General features: G+C 38.1%; 1 long non-coding RNA gene across 2 annotated transcripts; it reads left to right on the plus strand.

Annotated features, from left to right (window-relative positions):
* Positions 1 to 754: 754 nt before the first annotated feature.
* LOC104911196 lies at positions 755 to 4855 on the plus strand. 2 transcript variants are annotated; one of them, XR_793715.3, is made up of 3 exons: positions 755 to 847; positions 1265 to 1356; positions 2034 to 4855. It is a non-coding gene; the product is annotated as an uncharacterized LOC104911196 (long non-coding RNA). The 2 variants fall into 2 exon arrangements; XR_002115307.2 differs by having other exon boundaries at positions 768 to 847; positions 1268 to 1356.
* The last annotated feature ends 480 nt before the right edge of the window (positions 4856 to 5335 follow it).

The raw sequence follows: 5335 nt of genomic DNA on the forward strand, positions 1-5335 counted from the left end.
TCAAACTGTTTTTCTTTCAGGTTTTCCTAGTAGTCTTTTCCTCTGAAGTATCTAGTTTCTGTAATACAATCATGTGTCAGTGTCTTTTTTTAGAAAATATGTATTAGTAAAAGGGTAACAATGTTCATAATTTTTTTGTAGTAAAGCTGGATCAGTCAGAAAAATGACTGGAGGAACTGTAGTTGCTTTCAGGTTAATTTTCCAAATTATTCTCCTATGAAATAAAGATTTGTTTTATAATAGTCTTTATAGTTTGTCTAATAATAAGTCTTTAATGTCCTTTCCAACCCAACATATTTTGTGATTCTTTCATTATCTCCTCTAGCAGGCTACACATTCAATTCATTATAGAATTTTGTTAATAACCAACAGCTCTACACAATCTTAAATCTCATACCTGAATTACTGACTTCTATCTTTGACTACAGAAGGTGCTACAAGAGATACTATATTCAGAAAAGGTAGTAATTTTTGCAGGGAGTGAGTACAATGTTCTAAGGAGTAGCACAGATGTGATCTATACACGTTGGCTCTCTGAAGTAGAAGCATCCAATGACTTATTACCAAACAGATGGATACTTAGAAGTTAGGGAAGACACTCCCAAGGAAAAAATGTTGACTTAACTGGGAACTGCTGAATCAAGGCCTGAACGTCTGATTGACCACCTGAGGCAAGCAATGAGTCAGCCCTGGGAGCACAGATGAAGGCAATTCACCTGCCCTACCGGAAGGGGTAGAGCCTTGCTCCACCTCTCCTAGACCCCATTTAAGAGCTGACCACCACTGGGGAAGGATCTCTTTTGGGGATCGCTCCTCTTGGAATCTTCTCAGTGAGCCCAGGACAGGGGTAAGCTTTCCATCCATTCTTCTTTAGTATGATAACCTGCTTAGCCTAACTTTCTTGTATGCTTTTTAATTATAACATCCATGTATTCATTGATTATATACTAATAATATAGCTTCACTTACTCAGCAGTGTATTACGGGACCTCTCAACCTTTTTTCTTTCATGTTCCAGACTTGCCTCAGTCTCCTAACTATGCAGGAGGGAGAGGCCATCTTTCGTTATAGAATAAAAAAGAAAATGAATTGCAGATTAGCATAAAGCTATTTCTCTTTGCCCCTTTTCTTTACCTTCCCTGTATTTAAACTGCAAGCAGTGCTCCAAATATTTAAACATATTTATCATAGTAAAACTGTTTCTCTCCAAGTACTTAGCATCTGAGGAGTCACTTATCTCATACTGTATGTTCATTGAACCTAGCAGGTTACCAGCTACCTTTTAATAACACATACCTATCAAATGGATGCACCACAGACACATGGAACTGAATGGAGGAAAAAACTTTTCTGAAGGTCAGAGGCGTCTTTGTAAGCCTTTAAACTAGTATGTCATTCTCTTAGTTAAAAACTGTTAAACACATCCACACTAACTTGAGATGACTGCAGTATTTTTAATAAGTTTGTGATTTTTGTGGTGGAGGGGACAGAATCCATTGCATGTATCTTTCCCTACACAGGACTTACCTGCAGACTTCCTTCTCACTGTTGGAATGTTATTGTATAACACTAGCTGTTTTTCTCTGTATAGCCTCTCCCACCACACTTATCACCTCCATATTTGAGTACTGTTCATTAGCGCATTAAGCAGCTTAAGTACTATCATGTGTTTGTCTTCTGATGCTCCCTGTAGGGAGTGTAATGTGCTCAGTAAGGTGCTTTATTTTGATAAGATTTTTGTTGGGGTAGATTTTTACATGTACATAAAAACAGAAGGATATCTGCCTTGACCTTAGAGAAGGTGAAGATTTCAGTGATGTTCTAGGTTCCTTGTTCATGGGACCATTTAATCCATGAAATGGATCAGCCCTTAGGAAAGTTATGTTTTTCTAAGAGGACCCCCTGCACTTCCAGAAGGTACTGTTAGCCCTTTCCACATTTCGGTAGCTGTTTTAATTAGCCTGAGCTCACACCATAAATCACTTCAATGAAAAGACTCATGGATTTGATTTGGGTGATTTTTTTTTTTTCAGATCATCCAGCAAGATGAGGCAGAAGATGACAGCACTGCAGTATTCCAGTAGCTTCTGTTACTGAAAAGACAGATAATTCTTAATATTCTGCTTTCTACCTCAGATGGGTACTACAGTTGAGTTCAATGAGTCAGGATGCTTTTTTCACACTGCCTCAACAATGACGACATTATCTGTCTGCAGGCTCTCACCCAGGCCTTACTGAGGAAAAAAAAAATCATATCCCACTTTATTTCCTTCTCAGAAACATTCTGAACTTTCAAGAAGTTTTCAGGTCTTTCCTAACTTGCTGTTGGCCATCTTTAATTCCTGAAGTGCTCTCATTAATTGCTTCATTTTGGTTTAAGAGAACTTCAGAAATTCAGCAATTTAGAAGAAATGGATGGGAAAAGTAGGCAGCTCTCAGATACAGTCCCATTTGTGAGATTTAGAGTGTGTTTCTATATAAGCTGTATTTTGTTTTTCTGTACTTCGTGTTTTTGTTTCTTGTTTGTAGCATAGACAGACAGATAGACAGCTGAAGCCATTAGTCCCCAGATTATGTGTTTATTTTCAGGAAATTCTAAGAACTGCAAATACCAACTACTGCATGACCTTACAAAAGTTGATTGTTAAAGAATGTTTTCATGGCTAAATTGTGTGTAGTACCATTTCCAGTAGTAGCCTAACACTAAAGCATCTGCTATAATGAATAGCTCTGAAGTGGTGCAATTGATTTCAATGTCAAGAAATAATGGGTGAATGAATTCGTTAATAATATACAAGTATTTGTCCACAGGTGAAGTTAAGCATGGAGCTTGATAACTTGTAAATGAGTTGCAAGACTTGCTGTGAAACTCAAGATGCAAGATGGAAGGCAAGTGCAGCACATTTTGTTACTGCTTTCAAAAAAGCAGAAGAATCTAGAACTATTAATGTGGGGGCTGTTGTTACACCAGAATTAGTTCAGGCTCTCTGCTGGGCTATTGGTAATGCAGCACTAAGTTCTAGCCTTATCTCTGCTCCGTTGTGCAGGTATTTCTATGTATGTGATTCTTAAATCCATTTAGTGAAACCCAGCAATACATTCAGGGTGATTTTTGACCTCAGTTTTTAATTAAACTTTTAAATCATGGAATATAGATAAAGTCTTTATTGCAGTTGGTGGTACATCATTTCTGTACCCAGGCTGTTACCTGCTTCATGACAGGGCCATTGCTAACTTTAATTATTTTGGTCATTTTTCCCCTTCTATAAACAAAGACAGATAGTAAAGTCACGGCAGAGCTGTAATGTTCAGAAATCCAACTTCAACCTTTTATCTCTATTAGCTCTTGCTCACCTTTTTTACAGTTTAATTTTACTGTAGCTGATGTACCAGTGCAGAGCTGTGTGAAAAAGATTTTTTTAAAGTGTCTAATAAAATCTTCTTTTCAGATAATGCAGAGGTTTCCAGGCTCTCGTTGAGAGATCATATCTAATAATTTCCTCAGGACACAGTGGCTCACAGGTGCTAATAGGAAGAGCTGTAGCTCTTAAAGTTTGATTCAGTAAAGACTGTGGTCCACAAGGCATGGTCAGTGCCTTGCAGAAATCAAACAAAGCAGCAGTAGATGTAAAGGTCCTGAGCAGAAGCTGGCAGAGTGGCACCCGGAGATCTCTTGCAACATAAATTATTTTATGTGCAAAAATATAGAAATGTAACAGTAATGCTGTGTGGGATGATTGATCAGGGCAAGCCTGATCTATGTGGAGCAGCACCAATAGTGAAGATGTGGGAACTATAGAAGAGTAGCAAAGGAAAGTTCAGATTATTTTTCTGCCTTTACAAGCATCAGAGGAGAGAGAATCATAGGGATGAGAGGCTGTATAGCTGACTGGTGGGAAAGAGAAGATTTTGATTTTCTGGAGCACTGAACTTTGCGATAGTTTACTGGTGCCATTTGTCCAGAACATCTTGTGGGAAGGGAGCTAATTTTCTCAGCTAGAGACTAGCTTGGATAAGCAGGAAATAGCAATGTGAAACAGAGGTGTAAAAATAGCCGAAGTAGTAACCCTGCTCAGGAAATACAGAGCAAGAAAATTATGTATTGAAGATACAATTGATAACAGAACTACAACATCTTGAATGCGTATGAATCAATGTACTTACTCAAATGTTCAGGAGACTTTAGATCTGCACCAGAAGACTGTCTGAGTGCCTATGTGCATGCTTACTTCTATAATGTATGGAAGGAACAACTGTACCATAGGTGACATCAGCCCAGGAGGAGCAGACAGGAAAAGGCAGTCCTGTAAAATATTAGAGTTCCAAAAACTAAAAAATTTTTCTTTAAGTAAAAAGGTAAAGCTCAACTTGTTTGAAAATACTACTTTATGAGCTTTTATGATGTAGAGACTTCAGCATTTTGATAAAGCACTATTTTGTGACATGATGAAAAGGCACAATACTTATTCTCCTGAGAATTCAAGCAAAGCAGAAAAAATAAAATTTGTGTTTTGGCTGCTCCAAGTGTAATGCCTCCTGTTTTATTATGTTGGTCCACAAGGTCAGTGACAGCTTTTGGCGATGTAGCAGTAGATGTTTAATCTTCCCACCAGTATATCATTCCATGTTTTTGCTGGCAGCAGAGAGGCAGTCTGGCAAAATGGCATCTAACATGGGAGTGCAAATGAAGCAAAGAGGTGTAAATGAATTCATCGATGTGGGGAAAAAATGGCACCCCCTGACACTCACACTTGCTGAATGTTTATGAAGACCAGAGAGTGAATGTGAGTGCAAGGAAGGATGGGTGCTGCATTCCAGCAGTGCCAGTGACAGTGGACCACTTCCACTGGTGCAGATGTTTACAGGAATAGCATGCAGGCTCTTGTCCATGGCTGGAAAGAATGCATAGCTAATGGTGGTGACCATTTTGAAAAATGGTATTTTGTAGCTGAGAATTTGCTCAGTCAAATGGTGTTATTGTGCTCTTTGTATCTATTGTACATATAGGAGGCCTTACCTTTGGAAGGAATTATGTATATATATTTTTCAGAGGTACTTATCACTACATTCTACATCCTAGTCTGTGCAGAGCAATAGAATAAAGCTAAAATCAGGATCCAATCCAATGTTCTCTGTTAGCTAAGTATAAAAAAAATAAAGCAAACAAACATGTAACACCCTTTGAGGCTGAATCAGGTAGATTCACAAGATAGCTTGTTTCAGTGCTGGAAAGAAGAGTTTTGAAAGTGTTTTGTTCTATCTTTATTTTTCACTCCTTGTTATCAGCTTGTTAAAATGCTTCCAGGCTAAGAGAGAAAGCTCAGGACGTATGTTA

The sequence above is a fragment of the Meleagris gallopavo genome, chromosome 5, assembly GCF_000146605.3.
Source record: "Meleagris gallopavo isolate NT-WF06-2002-E0010 breed Aviagen turkey brand Nicholas breeding stock chromosome 5, Turkey_5.1, whole genome shotgun sequence".
Taxonomy (NCBI): Eukaryota; Metazoa; Chordata; class Aves; order Galliformes; family Phasianidae; genus Meleagris; species Meleagris gallopavo.